Source organism: Neofelis nebulosa, chromosome 2 (assembly GCF_028018385.1).
Source record: "Neofelis nebulosa isolate mNeoNeb1 chromosome 2, mNeoNeb1.pri, whole genome shotgun sequence".
In the NCBI taxonomy this organism is placed as follows: Eukaryota; Metazoa; Chordata; class Mammalia; order Carnivora; family Felidae; genus Neofelis; species Neofelis nebulosa.
Genome location: NC_080783.1, coordinates 5,566,743 through 5,584,773, shown reverse-complemented (window position 1 = coordinate 5,584,773; position 18,031 = coordinate 5,566,743). Strand labels below are relative to the sequence as shown.

General features: G+C 55.4%; 1 protein-coding gene across 3 annotated transcripts in view; it reads left to right on the top strand.

Annotated features, from left to right (window-relative positions):
* SH3BP4 (SH3 domain binding protein 4) overlaps nucleotides 1–18,031 on the top strand; it is an 85,616-nt gene that overhangs the window by 9,147 nt on the left and 58,438 nt on the right. Inside the window, exon 2 of one of the 3 annotated variants that reach the window (XM_058700500.1) lies at nucleotides 4,349–4,440. The exons of the other annotated variants lie outside the window; for them this stretch is intronic. The gene's annotated coding sequence lies outside the window, so the exon portion shown is untranslated. The remainder of the gene's footprint in view (nucleotides 1–4,348; nucleotides 4,441–18,031) is intronic. 3 annotated transcript variants of the gene reach the window in all.

Below are 18,031 nucleotides of genomic sequence, written 5' to 3'. Positions count from 1 at the left end.
CTCTCAAAATCAATAAAAGTAAACTTAAAAAAATATATTATAAGACGCAAAAGGAGAAAAAAGTTCACATCGCTGGAAGTCGGCCACTCACGATAACCACTCTGGTGTGGACAGGACATTTTTCTTAGGGTCTCTCTGACGTCTTCAGAGGTTAAGTCCAAGCCCTTGCAAACAGAGCAGGATAGTAGAGCGGGGACTTGTTCAGTGTGCACCTGATGCATAGCAAGTCCTTCTTATTTTTGAATGAACTCTATACTTTTGAAAAACTGCTTTTTACCTAAAATTGTTGCTGACGTATTTTCACATCAGCAAACACAGATTTGGACCCCCAAATGACCGTCAGATTTGTACGGGAGGTACCCTCTTTAACAAATCCTTATTCAGAGACCATTTCCAGCTCCTCTGAAATTATCAACAGTACTACAGTGAACATCTCCATACACACATCTTTCTTTCAGTACATGTAAGTTTTTCCTTTGGATGAATTTTTTACCACTATTGTGCTCAAATTCTCCAGAGGACTTGTAATTCTATTAACGGTTGGACGAATGTGTAATCGCTACTCAGAGAAACACCTCCAAAGGCAGTGACCTTGAGAAGAGTTTCTACACCCGATTCATGCAACCGGGTGAACTTTAAGACCAGCCTTAGACCTGCCGGTACCCCAAACCCTCATGCTCTGCATTGGGAGCTTTTGGGGTGGGCTTGGAAACGCACACCTGAATTTTAGGATGTGCACTTACACGCGGGTTTCAAAAACATTAACATCTGGGGGGAAGTGTGCGTCTGAGGACACAGGAGGAGTTTCTGTCGGAGGTCCTAGGGGCCCCCTCCGCCCTGGAAAGGAGTGACTGATGATTTCCTCGCCGGCTGCTTCAGGAACTGTCATTGCTAGGGGCCCCCCCTGCCTCCCAGGGCCATGTCATTCTGGGCACGGGGGTGATTTGTGGGGCGGTGTCTCTGATCAGCTGTGACGAGACGGACTGCGGTTGGATCTGGTGGGTCTGGCCCAGGGCAGCGCCCCAGACTTGGTTTTCAACTTCCACGTTCATTAAGAGGCTAAAGGGCTTGCTGCCTTCCACGGACAGTGAGGCCGTCCTTTTGATTCCTAACCGCGGTCTGCTGTCACAGGACTTGTGCGTTCTGGCAAGAGAGGAAGACTACGTTCAGGGTGGAATGTGTTTTGGCCTGTGTCCTCAGCGTGGCTTTGCAACGGGGGCCTGGCTGCCTCCTCTTGGCACAGCCGCGGCCATGAGTCACTGCTCACCTATTGTAACATGAGGCAGCACTGTGGAGGCTGACGGGAAGGCCTGGGGACAGCTCCTTCGCTCTGGTTATTTGTTCTCGGTGTGGAGTTTAGGGGGCGGGGAGCCCCTAGACTGGGCCTGAGCGCTGAGCCTTTTGTGACTCTCCGGGGCGCTGTCCCTGGCCCTGTTCCCCCCGATTAGCTGTTGTTTGACTCAAAGTCCTTCATTCCCTCACTCACACTGACCCTGCTGTGTGCCAGGCAGGAGGCTGGAGAAACCACCGGAGGAGGCCTCTGTCTAGGGAAGTGGCCACCAGAGTACAGGAGGAGAGGTCAGGGTTCGCGAGGTTAGGGAAGCGGCCACCAGTGTACAGGAGACGAGGTTAGGGAAGTGGCCACCAGAGTACAGGAGGAGAGGTCAGGGCTCACGAGGTTAGGGAAGTGGCCACCAGTACAGGAGGAGAGGTCAGGGTTCACGAGCTGTGCTGGGGGCTCAGGACACTAGGTGAGAGACAAAGAACTGGGCAGGCGCCTGCAGGGGGCTTGGGGGCGGGGGCAGTGGGTGGTTGGGTGAGTACAGGAAATCAAAGGAGGTGACTGCTTTCTGGGAGACCCTGGCGGGGGATGCCAGGGGCAGGTGGCTGGATGGAACAGTCCTTCTGGGCTTCATTCAGCTTTGAGCTTCCAGGCCCTGGAAAAACTTGATTAAACATGTGGGCGTGACTTGAAAGGGGTCTGACACCCTCCCCTCACCCCAGATCACCCCCTCACAAGCCCTCTTCTCCTCACCTGGGACTCCCGTGACCCTGCCGGGTGACCGGCCACTTCTCCCTCCCGACCTATTAGGAAAGTCTCCTAAAATCATCGAACTAAATGACTACTCTGCGCGGGGTTGCATTACCTTTGTTAACAGGAATGACACAGGAAGCTAAGGCAGCTGTCAGATTTTTTTGTGTTCCAGAAAGGAAGAGGTATTGAGGAAGAAGGGGAGGTCTTTCAGCAGAAGCAACATCAGAGGGACGCTGTGACGGAGATCAGAGCACCTCTCCTGGGTCGCTTGTCTCCGACGTGTGCACCCAGGCCGTGGCGCACAGGGGCATCAGGGTGAGCCCTGGTTTTCCTGGTCAGGCCCAACCCCCCAGGCCAGGCCATCCTTCCCCTCCTGACAGTCCCCTCCTGGGACCGCAGCAGCCTGAGCCGCTGAGAGGCCGTGGCTTTGCTGACCGTCCAGCGGATTTCTGTGTTTAACCCACGTTGACCTGGCTAATCCCGGTTCCGCTTGGGGGGAAACTTCAGTACAACCTTCTGTCCCAGGAGGACAACCCGCCGTCCTCAACGTGCCCGGGGTAAAACCATTACGTTTTCAAGGTTAAAAGAACATAACTGAAAAGCTGGAACATGATGTCACAAACACCGCTTTTTTGTCATTAGTGGAATTGTCAAGAAATTGGCTGCTGGCTAAATTGGGAGTCTGATTATTTTTCTGGGAAGGAGCCGGGTTATTTTGATGAGCAGGAAAAGGGAGAGAATGGCAATGATCCCCTGGGGGGGGGCGGTGGGCGGTGCACGGAGGCTGGGAGTAACAGGTAAGCGAGGCAGGCAGGACACAATGCCAAATTATGGCTGAGCAGACGACTGGGACTCCGGCACTCGGGGCGGGGGGGGGGGGGGGGGGGGAACCTGAGCGAGTGTGACTTCGAATACATCAGGTGGTTTGTGGTTGTCCTTTGCCTTCGGGTTTTAGTGCCGGGAATTGCAAATAGGCAGTCGGGGCTGGAAGGGAGCGCCCAGAAGTAAGCAGTAGTCGTTTGGACGTGTACAGGGGCGGGTGACGGCTGGGGTGGTCGTCACCGGTCTGCCCCCAGCCCCCTCCATTGTCTTCCACAAAACAAGTAATCTGCACATTGAAACTGTTTTGGGAGAGGAGAGGAGAGACAAGTGGTAGCCACCTCCCCCTGCACCTGCCCCTGCAGGCAGCGAAACCGTTTGCTCCCGACTTACCAATGAGGACACTGAGGCCAAGAGACTCATGGATGTGTCCGTGGACCCTACGAGGACCTGGAAATACCAGGCAGTGAGGAGTTTTACGTGGTGCCAGTGCCTGGATGTGAACTGACGGGGTTGTTTGCCGAGGCACTTGACCGGGGGGGGGGGGGCTCTCCGTGTAATGGTTGTGGATAGCAGAGTGGAAGGGCTCAGATCGCTGAAAATGACCACCCCAGACGTGTCCCTGGAGGGCGGTTGTTCACGGGTACTTCTGGGCTCAGCACCGAAGCAGGGTTAATTCGCTTTGACTGCATGTCAGGGGCCGCGCGCTTCTCCCCAGCCCCCACCCCCGCCGCACTTGTGTTAAACACCGGCGTCTCATTTTCAGTCTCCCGTCCACACCCTGGGGGGGGCGAGGGGGGGGTCTGTGTCTTTGATTCCCGTGTCTTGCTTTGAATTGTAAGGATACTCAGAAACTTTGGAAACCAAAGTCATTTTCCTGGACGTTCTTGCATAACACAGATACGTTATGCGTATGTTAGTAGTGATGGTTAATCGTAGCAGAAGAGACGTCAGTAACGCTTGCTCTGTGCCATCCCATGGCTTCTCGGCTTTCCCAAAAAACTCTTTTGTCCTCACGACCCGTGACGGGAGGACTCTTGCCATCTCTGTGGAGCGGGGAAACTGAGGCACCGGGAGGGTAAAGGACCTGGCGGAGCTGTGAGTGCAGAAGCAGATTTGAATCCAGGCTGTGGTGCTACACTGCTCTGCCCCCCAGCTGGGTGCCCGGGGCAGGGAACCCCCCAGGGCAAGCGAGGTGATTTCCGGAACCAGACCAGGGAGCAGCGTGGGGGCAGTGCTGTGGGCACACAGGCAAGATGACGTCTCAGGCGAGATGGGCATGGGCAGGTGACAGCCAGGTGGGTAGTCTGGACCGTTCCAGTCCACCAGCAGGAGCCAAGGGTGGAGCAGCCCCTAACGCTGGGAGGTTGGGGACCTGGGCAGGAGACAGTGTCCATATTCCCTCCCGACTGCGCCCTCACTTGGCAAGCCCACGTGAGCCCTCCCGCTGTGCCATGTGGCCGTGTGACCATTTCCCTCTCGTTGCCATCGAAGGTGGCACTTGGCAAGAAGTACACCACATTGGGCACCGTACGGAGCTCTCCGTTGAGATAATCGGGAATTGCGGATCTTCACAGCCCTGAGCGGTAGGTGTTCAGACAGCAGTCTTTGTACCCGAGGGGTCTGCCCTCAGATATTCCCCCATTTTGGGGTACCTTTCTGAATGGCCATTATCCGTTGAACCTAAGAATCAGCACAGTACGAGAAGCCCCCTGCCCAGATGGGTGAAGGAGCCCCTGCTTTTCCTGCCACCCTTGGAGAACCCCCGGTGGGGCTTCCCTCCATTAGGTGGTGGCGGCCACGCCCAGGGCCACCTGATCCTCCATAACCTGGCCGCCACTGATGGGATGAATGGTAGGCAGGCCCCCTCTGGGTTGTAGTCGCCCAGAAATCTGGAACTCAGGTTAGCTTGGTGGTAGAGGTGATGACTGATGGAAAGTTCCAGAATGTTGGAACCCAGAGGGAATAAATGGAAATGGCAGCATCAGTAGAACCATGGCGGGGGGGGGGGGGGAGGATGTGTGGTTGCAGTTGGTTTTCACAGTGGGGCCTTCCAGACATAGTCACGTGATCAGGGCCTAGAGCCAGGTGGACCCTGAGCTATTCTCTTTGTTCTTTAAGTATTTAGTTTTTTTCCTTTTCTCTTTTTCCCTCTTTCTTCCCTCTTATTTTCTAGTTAGCTTCTGGTATTACTGCATTGGGGCTCAATAAAGGCCTCAGGAATGCTTCCAGTATTTTCGAGTATTCCTTGGATAGTTTGACACAGGTCGATGAGATTAAGCTCCTCGATGATGTTGTGGTTTCTGTCGGGTTTTATTTAGGTTGGGTTTATGTGGCTTATGTGTGTTCCGCGTGTGGGCCCATCGGATTTCGAGAGCTGGGCTCACGTTCCTGGAGGTGACCGCGGTTCCGCCGTTTTCTCTGGATGACCGCTAACGGTTTTGGTGAGCATGACAACCAGCTCCTTTTGCCACTTTGCGGTTTTCGTTTTGTCAGTGTAAAATTCCTCTTTTGTGTGTGTTCGACATTTCCGGTCCCGCTTTCTGGGTCGTTTTGTTTCTGATGGATTTCACGCCGCGCGTAAGCCATTCGCTGGCGGATGGACCGCCACTGGCTTTGTCGCCACCTGATCTGAAGAGTTTGCGTCTCGGCCCACTTGGCGAGCTCCTTCTTCCGGACGCGGGGGTTACACCAAGTCCCGGGGCTCTGGTCTGCTTAGCTCGAAACGACACGGAGAGCGTTCCCGCCGAGGTCACCTGACGTGTGTCGGGACTGTGTGCGGTTCTCGTGGACTGTGCCCCGTGGGCCACGAGAGGGGCTTGGCCGAGCTCCCATCCGCCACCCCTCCTCTCTTTGGGGCCCCCGGCCCAGTTTTCACCGAGAAGCGTGACTTGTGTGTTGTTGGGTCCGCCGATCCTGTCACCCGGGTTTCGCTGTGTGGAGATTCTAATTAGTTGGGTTTTCCAGTCCTATGTGCGTCTGCTTTTGGTTTGGGGTGTTTAATGCCTTCGTCTGCGGGTGCCTCTGGGGTGTGGCGAGGGTCTAGGTCCCAGCCCCTGCCCCGGTGCTCAGAAGCCCCCTTCTCTGTATTTGGGACGTGGCGTTGATATGTGTGCTGGTGGGTTTCTGTGGGACTCCACAGTCGCGTCACGTCCCGCGCGCGCTGACGTCAGCTGTGAGCTGTGTGGCTCTGTGACCCGGGCGTCCCCCTTGTTCTAACCGTCCATCCATCCATTCGTTGATTCCCCCAGCGAATGCACGCTGGTGGCTTCAGCCTGCTGGGCACGGTTCACCCCACGGCCTTTGCGTTTTCCCAAGAACTGGAAATACGATCTGGCCTGCAGGTCGCTGAGGCCTTCCTGGCTTTGCAGAGTCAGCCTAAACTTTTCGGTGTGGCCTGCTTCCGGGGACTGGCAGGCTGATCTCCGAGCAGTTGGATCTCCCACCTGCTCTTGCCTGCATCTGCCAGGCCCGGCCCCCAGATTCCACGGTGGTCCCCTAAGTGATGCGCGTTCGTACCCCTGGGCTTTGCTTTTGCTGCTTCCTGCCCAGCGGGACCCTCTGCCTGAGGCCTTAAGGCTACATGGCTGCCCCCCCCCCCCCCCCAAACAGGGACCCTCGGCGCCTTACGTCTCAGTGCCAGCTGCACTGGTCAGAACTCAGAAGTCGCCAGCATTAGCACTGAGCCCGGCACAGGCGCGTTCCTTACTTTTGTTTTGAAGTTGACTCATTTTGAGAGAGAGAGAGAGAGAGAAAGAGGGGGAGGGACAGAGAGAGAGAGGGAAAGAAAGAATCCCAAGCAAGCTTCACTGTCAGCGCAGAGCCCAACACGGGGCTTCATCCTGGGAACTGTGAGATCGTGACCTGAGCTGAAAACAAACGCCAGACGCTCAACCGTCTGAGCCCCCCAGGCTCCCCACTTTTCCTTGAAGAAAAACCTCAGCAGATTTAAATTTTTTTTTTAGTGTTTATTTATTTTTGAGAGAGAGAGAGACAGAGCACAAGCAGGGGAGGGGCAGGGAGAGAGGGAGACACAGAATCCGAAGCGGGCTCCAGGCTCCGAGCCGTCAGCACAGAGCCCGACGCGGGGCTCGAACTCACGGACTGGACTGCGAGATCGTGACTTGAGCCGAAGTCGGACACTTGACCGACTGAGCCACCCAGGTGCCCCTAAAACTAATTAATTTTAGAGAGACAGAGACAGAGAGGGTGAACAGAAGAGGGGCAGAGAGAGAGGGAGGGAGAGAATCCCAAGCAGGCTCCACGCTGCCAGCACGGAGTCCGACGCGGGGCTCAAACTCACGACCAGCGAGATCATGACTTGAGCCGAGACCGAGAGTCGGACCCTTAAGCGACTGAGCCCCCCAGGCGCCCCTAGTTTTAACTTTCCGAAGCACTGCCATCCTGTTTTCACGACGGCTGTACCTTTTTCCATTCTCCGCACCAGGACGCCAGTGTCCCGGGTTCTCCTGTTTTCTGTTTCTGTGTGTTTGATCGGAGCCGCGCTCACGCAAGTCAAGTGATACCGGGGGTTTATGATTTGCCCTCAGTGATTATTGACATGGAGTATCTTTTCATGTGCTTGTTGGAGGGTCTGCGGTTTCCAAATGGCATTTATTTACTTAGATTTTCCATAAAGTGCTTTTGACAAGCCCTTTTATAGGTACACTTTATGGGTACACAAGGCTTGTGGTAAAGACGAAAACTCTCATGAATCGTCCTGTGTGTCCTCCCATCACACAGTAGATTGGGGGGGCTCTTTCCTTTCTTTCTTTCTTTCTTTCTTTCTTTCTTTCTTTCTTTCTTTCTTTCTTTCTTTCTTTCTCCTTTTCTTTCTTTCTTTGTTTCGTTCTTTCTTTCTTCCTTTCTTTCTTTCTCCCTTTCTTTCTCCCTTTCTTTCTCTCTTTCTCTTTCTTTCTTTCTTTCTTTCTTTCTCTTTCTTTCTTTCTCTCTCTCTTTCTCCTTTTCTTTCTTTCTTTGTTTCATTCTTTCTTTCTTTCTCCCTGTCTTTCTTTCTCTCTTTCTTTCTCCCTTTCTTTCTTTCTTTCTCTCTTTCTTTCTCTTTCTCTTTCTTTCTTTCTTTCTCTTTCTTTCTCCCTTTCTTTCTTTCTTTCTTTCTCTCTTTCTCTTTCTTTCTTTCTTTCTTTCTTTCTCTCTCTCTCTTTCTTTCTTTCTTTCTTTCTTTCTTTGTTTCGTTCTTTCTTTCTTCCTTTCTTTCTTTCTCCCTTTCTTTCTTTCTCCCTTTCTTTCTTTCTCCCTTTCTTTCTTTCTCCCTTTCTTTCTTTCTTTCTTTCTTTCTTTCTTTCTTTCTTTCTCTCTTTCTTTCTCTCTTTCTTTCTCTTTCTTTCTTTCTTTCTCTTTCTTTCTTTCTTTCTTTCTTTCTTTCTTTCTTTCTTTCTTTCCTTCTCTCGTAAGAGAGAGTGCGAGCTTGAGCGGGGGAGGGGTAGAGAGAAAGGGAGAGAGACTCCCAAGCAGGCTCTACATGCCAGCGCAGAGCCTGATGTGGGGCTCGAACCCCCATGAACCATGAGATCATGACTGGAGCTGAAATCAAGAGTCGGAAGCTCAACCCGCTGAGCCAGCCAGGCACCCCAGAACCTTATTTCTGAGTAGACCACTTAGAAGAGGAGTTTCTTCGTGAAACGAGGGAACAAGCCTTCCCCTGGCATCGCTCCCAGAGAGCCACCTTCCTTCCCCCTTGCAGATTATTTAAAGAACCTATGTAACAAAAGTCCACTGCGACGAGTAACCTCTAAAACACCCATGTGTCCCCGGGGACCTGGAATCTGAGACTAAAGGCCACCCAGTGACAGCAAAGCTTGGCCCTTCATTGTCTGTTCTGTTTAGGAGCGATCCATGCTAATCATAGATTTAGAAAACGCAGCCTGCGGAAGAAATGAAAACTCCTCTGACTCCCGGTGGCTCCCTCCCTGCGAGATAAATCACTAGGACGTTCTCAGAAGTAGGTCCCATCGTGCTCAGTCCTGCAAACCTGCCTTTTCACTCCGCAGCCATGGGAACAGCGTTTGCTGGCCGCACCACGTGCCATTCGGCGATATTGCCGCCCTGGTGTCGGGTGGAATGCTCTCTTCCGGGCGGTGTTACTGGTGGAACCCTTGACAACCTCTGAGTTGACCACCCCCTCCTATGCGTGCCTGGCCAGTCTTGCCCGCTGGACGGGTGCCCTCCCTTGGCATAAGTCCTTCAGCACTCTCTCCATCCTGAAGTCAAGCCAGCGAGGCATTGGTGACCACCCCTTACGTGGCAGGCACCGGCCTGGGAGCCATTCCAGCTTTGGGAGAAGAAATACACAGTTTGAGCCTTCTGGAACAGACAGGAAATGCTTTCTCGCACTTCCCTCAGCCCTCCTGCCCTTTCTACAGCCTGGATTTGGGGGAACTGCAAGGGGCGCTGCCCCCGTGGACTGCGAGTCCTTTGCCACGTGTTTTTCCGGGTCTAGGTTGACAGGTGCGGTTGGGAGACTTCTCCTGAGCCTCTGACAAGGAATGTTTTCCGTTACCGTGGGTCAGCGCCTCGCCAACCCCGGGAACACTCATTCAGAGATCCCTGAGAATGGTGACCTTGGCCCCCGGTGCTCCCCATGAGATACTTCATTGGGCAGAGCAGGTGGGGTGGCTCAGCCTGTGGGCACATGGCTCTAAGCTACTAGTGATCTTGACTCACAACTTGGAGGTGGGCATCTCTGGGATCTTCGGCCTGTCTGGGCCCCGAGGCTCCTGCCTTGGTGATGGGCTGGCCCTGTATGTCAGCGTGGCCCTTGGGTGCTCGGGGAGACTGGGGCTCCTTCCGTCACTGGCATGGGATTTCCTGGCTCAGAAAAAACTCAGGGATTCGTGGCTGGGCACAGCTTCTCCAGCTTCTGTCTACCTCCTCCCTCCCCGTGGCGCCCCGTGTGTTCACTGGATGGTGTTGGGGTGCTTTTTGGCTGATGAGTGGGAGGCGGGAGGGAGTTAGGTGGGTCCTAGCCAGTCAGGGCGCCCACACTGGAGGGGATACAGTTCATCTGTAGCCACGGCAGGCCTGCCCGTCCGGGACACGTGGCGGTTTGTAACGGGGATAATCATAAAGCTCACCCTGATTGTAGGCGTGTGTGGAATCCTCCGGGCACACATCTTGGCCTTGCTCCTGGGGATAGGCCGCACATGGCCCGGCCAGCAGCTGCCTGGCACTTTGCAGAGTTTGGGGCCTGGAAAGGGGAAGGCCGGGGGGTAGGGTGCAGGAGCTGAACTGTCACCACCCCGAGGAGCCTCGGGCCACAAGACTAAATGTCATGTGGTGTCCTGGACGGGCTCCTGGAACAGAAGAAAGACACCGGGGAGAAACCCAGGAAATCTGGGTAAAGAACGGACTTGGTTAATTATAATGTATCTGCATCAGGTACGTTGGACAAATGCGCCCTCCTCACGCGAGAGGTCAGTCACCGGGGAACCCGGGTGTTGGGCAGTAGAGGACAACTCCCTGCGTTTTCTCCCCAGCTTTTCTATAAACCTAAATCTAGTCTGAAAAGAAAGTTCATCTTTAAGAATAGACAAGAAGAGCGGCAGAGAAGCGAGTGGGCAACGGTAGGGTGGCCGGGCTGGCCCTCTGCCCCCGTGTCTGTGATGCCCGGGCTCCACCACGGTCGGTGTCAGCATGAGGGTGTCCGGCCGATGCCGGCCAGTGGTACCAGGTGCCCCCTGCCAGGAGGAGCCCGGGGCCCCCCGCACCCCGGCCAGAAACGGCCCTTCTCTACAAAGCCAAGTGCAGTGGGCCTGGACCGCTCCGGGTCAGGCCGTGGCCTGTCTCTCTCCGTCAGCACATTCTTTGTTCTCTCCCGGACCAGACGTTTAGAGGTGAGCTGCTCTCCTGGCCAGTGAGGCAGCTGGCTTCTAAACACAAACACGGATCATTTTTTTGCCAGGTGAACTTGAGAAAGGTAGCAGAGCGGCAGAGACAATGGGCCCGTTTATAAGCTGCTCTGAAAATCGGAGTTGAGAACATTGGGCTTCGTAGCGAGCACAGGTGTTGGGGCCAGAGCCCCGCTGGTCCTGTTAGCATCTCGGGGTCGATGCATGGAAAACAGGGTGAGATTGTCTCCTGTCTGTATGCACAGAGTACACACGGCTGCTCTGAAGTGTGTGCTCCTTGAGATGTTTTTGGTTTATGCGGTGAGTCCGGGTTCAGGGAGCAAGCAATGTTACATTCCAGCTGCACACGTGTGCGCGCACACACACACACGCACAGACTTGTGGTGCACAGGCTCACAGGCACAGAGTTTGGAGTCTTAGGCAGGAAGGCTTTCTTCCAGGACCCACCTCGAGGAGGGCGGGTGGACAGAATGCTAGTCTCTGGCTGGACCCGACGTCTCCCAGCCCAGCGCTTCTCAGATGTTAGGTGCTCCGGAATCACCCCGGGATCTTGTTAAAATGCAGATTCTGGCACAGAGGGCCTGGGGTAGGTGCATTTCTGACCAGAGACTGCACTTGGAGTGGCCGGGGCCTCCGCGATCAGCAGAGTCTCAGTCTGGGCCCTGGGCTGGCGGTGGCGTGGCATTCGGGAGAAGTGGGCTCGTGCTTCACGCTTTGGGGCCGGGGCTGAAATTTTGCCAGAAGGGTGAACTGGGAGATAAGCCTGACCGTGTGTAGAGGGACAAGATTCGGCGAGAAAGAGACGAGGAGGTGGCAGGGGGGTAGGAGCAGTAGGCTTGAGAGCGTCCCAGGGGGCCTGTGTGTGTGCACCTGGGGTGCCGTCATCAGAGAATGACAGCTGTGAACACTTCTGTGGCGCTGACCGTGGGCTTGGTGCTGTTCCAAGAGCTTCGCACATGCTGTTCATTCCCCATGGCAGCCCCGTGAGGCGGGCCCCGTTTGTGCCTGTTTTTTGAGATATGAGCGTTTCTGCTGCCCGCTGAAGCCCTGCAGGTAAGAGAGGGTGGGAGCTGGGCCCCTGAACGCTGGGGGGGGTCCAACGTCTGCTCGGAGGTGCTCAGGTGGGACAGGTGGCCTTTCCCGGCTCATGCGTCGGCACTCACGCGCATCAAAGCTCTTGGGCCCTGCACTAGGTCAGCGCCAGCCACCTGGGAGCTTCTGGACTCCACCCTGCTCAGGGACGAGCACTGGGGCCCCGAGGGCTCCCGGGAGGCGACCTAGAGCCGGGAAGGAGCCTTTAGGGTCCTGACTGCACCGGGGACCCCTTCACGGCTGGCCAGACTTTCTAGAAGGTCCTTCCCCTGGCCTCCCTTTGCTTCTCAAACCCGGGTGTGTGTCTCTCCATCCCCGACCGAGACTGGCGGCACTTTGCGGTTCAAAACCACAACCTTCCCCATCCAGTCCTGGAAGAAGCTCGTCCAGATTCCTTACATGCTTAAGGTATGTGAGGGAAAACACATTTTCTGGTCCCTTCTCTGGTAGAAACAGGCAGTGCGGTTTCTCCCGGAGAAGGCCTGGTGTTTAGGGGGCCGGACTTCCAGAAGTCTTTTCTCCCTTGGGTCCCTTCCTTCCTCTCAAGATGCCGTCGGGCCGCGGGACAGGCGTCCGGAGAACGAGGTGGCCGCCACCGCCATGGGCCTGGCAGGGGGTTCGCTCTGCTGCCCACAGCAGTTTTGTCTCCCTCAGACGCTCCATTTATGGTTGGCGTTTCTTCACGCCATCTGGAGAGGTGCTTCCTTCACCCATTCACTCAACAACCGCTTGAGAGCCGGCTCTGACCAGGGTGCGGAGGGCTGGCCCAAATGCACGGTCCCAGGCGCCGTCTCTCCTCTCAGCCCAGACGCTCTGGCCCGCAAACCCCCAGAGGTCAGGCTGGCACACGCTCAGGCCACTTGTGCCCGCCGACCAGTGCCGACCCGTGCGGGAACTCTGGCTGGGCTGGTTCCCTTGCTGCAGACGGCACGTCTCTCTTCTGTAAGCCTGCGTAGAAAGTTCTTTTGTTCGGCAATATTGGCATGACTGAATCGATGCTGCAGCCAAACAGGATGTGGTCTGGGTGGCTCCCAGCTTCCAGCCATCGGTGGTTCTTGTTTGCAGTTGCCTCAGGAGGTAACACCCACCGCCACCGCCCGCCATGGCGGAGCACAGGGCACTTCAAGGCCCTGGAGGGGAGCCTCCGGTCTGATGCAGGGAGACTGAGCTCTGCAGCGCCTCTGACCCCGCCTTTAACTGCAGGGAAGGGAGTGGGGGGAAGAGGCGGGGCCAGTTCTGAGTCATAATCCAGCCTTGGAGGAGAAGGCTTCCAGGTAGAGCTTGGAGGCCTTTGGACTTAGTTTGCTGGGAGGGGAGACGAGGACTTCCAGGTGGACCCCGCTTCTAGGTCGAAGCTGGTCTGTTTCTTTGCAGGGCAGGGCGAACAGGAGGCAGCTGTAGTGTGCGGGGCACCTGTCCTCCCTCTTCCATGAGGTGCCGGAAGGCCGGCGCCGTGGTCCCTAAATCTTGAGAAGATACAAAGAACGCTTTGGGGGATGAACAGGAACTCACAAACGCAATGAGCGCCTGTATAGACGTGTAGCCACTACCCAGGCCAAGACATAGAACTTTCCCTTTGAGGTCCCGGGCCCCTCCCCCCGTGCCAGTGTGTTTTATCCAAGATAGCGTAAGCGTTCAAGTAGCCCCTAACCTGAACTTTGTGGTTTCCCCCTGCTATTTATAGTCTTTCCACATTAGCCAGTAAACGTTGGGTCCTTAAGCACTGCCCTCTGGTTTTCACATCCGTAACGTTTGTACTGATGGAAGCATGCACGTTCTGTTTGAGGCTGGCTGACCCTAATAGGGTCCCCAGTCATCCCCACCTGGGATCCACGCCCTTGGCTCATCCCTCCCCCTGGTGTGGCTGGCCCGGCAACCTGCTTCAGATAGGACTCTTCCGGTGATGGGTGCCATTTAATGATTAGGTTACCTAGATTCTAACTGCTGGATAACAGCCTTTATCTCTTGCTTGCTTTGATAAAGTAGGATGCCGTACAGAGAAACCCACTTGGCGAAGACCCGAGGCCTTCGGTCCAGTAGCCAGCAAGGGGTTGAATGGCGCCAGTAAGTACGTGAGCATGGACGGGGGGCCTCCAGATGAGCCCCTAGCCCTGGCTGAAGTCCTGAGTGTAGCCTGACGTCACAGCTGAGCCACATCTGGATCCCCGACCGCAGAAGCCCCGAAATAATAAACATGTGTAGTGTGGGGTCATTTGTTACGCAGCGCTGGCTAACTGATGTGTGTTCTTCTGAGAGTTCCTTTCTGGCTGCACACCATGTCCCTGAGGTTCACCTGTGCTGTGATAACATATAGCTGTAGTTTATTGACTTTTACTGCACTGTGGTTTTCCACTGTATGTTAATAACCTAGTTTACTTACTCGCGGGCCCCAGAGCGCATTCACAGCCCTTGCTGTTACAGCCTGCATGCAGATGCCCATCTCTGGGAGCCGTCTAGCAAGGGGCCGGCGTCACTTCCCGCAAGCACTGTTCCGGGTCGTTCGGTTTGCTCCACACCGCCACCAATGTCCCATGTTGTGTGACTTTTCATTTTGGGAGGAGGTCTGATGGAAGGAAGAGGGCATCTGATTTGCTTTAACTTATGCTTTCATGACTATAGCTATATATTAATGTTTATTGGCTTTTCTGGTTTCTTCCGAGGTGAAGGTCCCTTTCAGGGTTTTTAACCCATTTTCCTTATTGGATTGCAGGATATCTTTGAATTTTGCTGGAGAACGAAACTTTCTTGGCTTTGAGTGTTGCAAGCGTTGCTTCCCAGTTTGTTACTGGGCCACAGGGGCGTTAGCAGTCCCAATAACGTACATTCTGAAACCTCTCCCGAGGGGATAATCTGCAGCATTGCTTTGGAGGGTTCCACTTCTGGCCTGTGGTCCAGTCTCAGGGCCATGGCTGTGCCTATGAAATGAGGCTCCTGGTCTGGGAGTACTTTCCTGTCCAGGGAGCTCCTGTCAGTCTCTGTCATTCTAGAGAAATCCGTGAGTCAGTGCTGGGACCCGGGTTCCATGTGCGCCGCCCCCCCCCCCCCCCCCCCCCCCCCGGCAGGTCTAAATCCGCATTTTTTCTCTGCGGTCCAGATTGCTCCGCATGTGGGTCTGGGGAGAATGTGCCCCGCGTGTTTAGAACAAGTGCATTCCTGGAGAAAGTTAAAATTAGAAAAAACAGCTACATTTCCTGCCATTCAGTGGCAGTTGGCTTGTGTTTGTTTGCACAAGGATTTTTCTGGTAACAATCTGTAGTCTGTTTCTGGTGGAATGGGAGGCGAAGTCATGATTTTGGGGATGGAGGTGATCTGTTTCCATGGCGATCTTTGTTGCCGGAGAGTGGCTGTATGTTTGTGAGCTCTTGCAGATGATGCAGGAATGGAAAAATATTAATGGAAACAACCCTTTTCTCTAGCCGGCAAGAATTATTTTATTTTTTAACAAAGTTCTTTAGTGGGAAGTTACTATCTGGGAGCGCACGCACCTCTTTGTTGGCGAAGTCTGGCAGGAGTGGCCCTGGCGGGCTTGGCCGCTGATTGCCCTCCTCCTCCCACCTCTCCCCTTGAAGCGAGCCTTCTTGGGAAGTCCCATCTGGCACAGCCTGGAGTGGCCACCCCGTCACCCCCCACCCCTGTAGGGGTGCTAGGTTTAGCAAGTGAAAATGCACGACATCCAGCTATATTTGACTGTTTGGGACATACTTACGCTAACAAAATTATTCGCTGCGGATTCGAAATTCACATTTAATGGGATGTCTCTGGAGATCCAGCGTGTGTTCTCTGCCGATCCCATGCCCCCTGAGCCCCGGCTGTGCTTGGCAGTCCTGGATCTTGGTCTCTCGTGGTGCCTGGGCCTCTCCCAGGTACGGAGAGGGCATCACCTGCTCGTGGCCGACTGGCTTGTGGCACCTGGGGACACACCTTTGGCTTCCCCGGCTTTGCTCCGTCCTCCTGCCGGCCGCTGTGGGCACTGAGCTGAGGCTGGGAGTCACAGAGATGCCTTAGGGCTCACGGCCTGTCCAGCAGCGGCGGGTAGCTCGTAAACGCAGAGTCGGGTCTGCCTGCTGGAAGGCGCAGGAGCGAGAGAGCCTGGAGACATGTAGCACCTTCTGGAGAGCCGGAGTGCTCATCAGACTCACCCCCAGGGAACAGGGAGGAGCTCACGTGTGCGGGAGGCCCCGGAAGTGCCACCCTCTAAGTGGGGGGTAGGGGGTGTTGCCAAGAGCTGAAGTGACAGGCTTTGTGGGGGGGATGGGTAGGGGCTGGACCCTGGGTTTATTATTTCTTTTGCACGGGCAGGGCAGGGCCTGGGGAGGCCTTCCCTACTGGAGCAGGCAGGATGTGTGTGTAGGAGTTTAGGGTCAGGCAGTGGAGCTGGTCAGTGAGAGGAATTGGCAGTGGGCACTAAGGAGGCTGGGGGTGACACGGGGCCAAAGCGGGGAAGAGCCTTGGGATGGCTCCGGAAGGCGGGGCTCCACGCGGGGCAGGTGGCCGGCAAGCAGGGCACCTTGTGTTCAGGAGCCGGGGAAGCAGGTGAGGCAGCGGGCAGGTAGGTGTGGGGAGGACGGGGCGGCTGGGACCCTTTGGGAGGCGGGTGATGAGCTGCTCTAACATCAAACTGCAGATCGCAGCCACCTGGGGGACTTTCTTTTACTATCAGGTGACAGGTCCCGGTGATGGAGCGTCGTCCCCGGGGGCCAGGCGCGACACGGCAGTGAGCAGACAGGCGGCTCCCGCCCCCAGGGGCCCAGCCGGTTAGCTGCTTACAGAGACGGCTGCTGGCTCCTCCAGGGCCTCCCGGAGTGTCCACCGCATGCCAGCTGTGTTCCAGGGCGTTCCGGCTGAACAGGATGAAGTCCCTGCCTTCTCGGAGCATTTTCCTCCGGTGGAAGAGAAAGGAAATAAACAAAACAACAGCACAGAATGTCTAGAGTGATCCGCGAAGCCAGCCGAGGGGGCGGGGGGGTGGAAGCTTGCTGGTCTGGATGGATATGTGGGAGGCTGAACGACGGCCCCCCGAGATTTTCCCATCATCCTAGGACCTGTGAGGGGTGCTTTATATGGTAAGAAAGGACTTGGCAGATGTGATTAATGGAGAGAGACATCGCCCTGGATTCTCCTAAATATAATGTAGTGACAAGTGTCATTTTAAGAGACAGGCAAAGGGGATCTGACCTTAAAGAAGGCCTCGTGATGACCGAGACCAAGATCGGGGTGGTGGGCTTTGAGGATGGAGGAGGGGCCACAAGCCAGGAACGCAGGTGGCCCCTAGAAGCCAAAAAAGGCCAGGAGACAGATTCTCTCCTTAGAGCCTCCAGAAGGAACGGAACCTGCCATTACCCTGACTTTAGGACTGGTTTCAGATTTCTGGCTTCCAGACTGAAAGCGAATGAGGTGGTGTTTTAGGCCACCAAGTTCTTGGGGGGTCGAGGAAGCGACATTTGAGCAGAGCCCTGAATGCGGCTGACTGAAAGTCACAGCTCGTGGCGCTTCCAGAAGGCTGGGGTGGGCGTCCCTGCCGGTGTGGGCTGGGGCTGCGGGGCCTGAACCGGGATCCAGGCCCAACTTAGCGTCAGGAACTCCTTGGGAGCCATGGGCTCTGATGGCCTTGGCCTCCAGCCTGCACGTGAGCCACAGCGAATTTATTTTGACGTGAAAGGTCAGTTGGAGTATGAGGACCCTTTGCGTTTCTCCAGTTTAGCTGAATATAAATGTATCTCATTAGTGGGATGGTGGTGGAAAGGGAAAGGTTTCTGTTTCACATTTGCCCTGTGTTCTGGTTTGGGACCCCTGAGTGCAGAGCCTGAGGTAAGGACTTGGGGACCGGTAGCAGGGAGCCAGGAGTGTGAGTTGGGAGTGGGGATAAGCAAGTACAAGGTGAGTGAGTTTCTGAACTCATGGTCACCGTGATGCTAGGGCTCCTTCATGCAGGGGATCGTCCTAGGAACCATGTGACTATGCCATAGAACCGTTCCTTGGAGGACAGGAGGCTGGGGCACTGACCCAGGGCCGCCCCAAGGAGCGTGTCCCTCCAGGCTGAGTGACGGCTGAGGCCTGGGGTGTTGGGATTGCACCTGTCCGTTTGGAGAGCATCTTTTCAGCACAGCGAGGGGGCAACAGATCCAATACTGTGTGGCCTTCGTGTAGTCTAGACTTGGTGACGATTCCCTGGGGACGTGAGAAAGGCTGATAGTTAGGCTCCCTCCAGCAAGAGCCG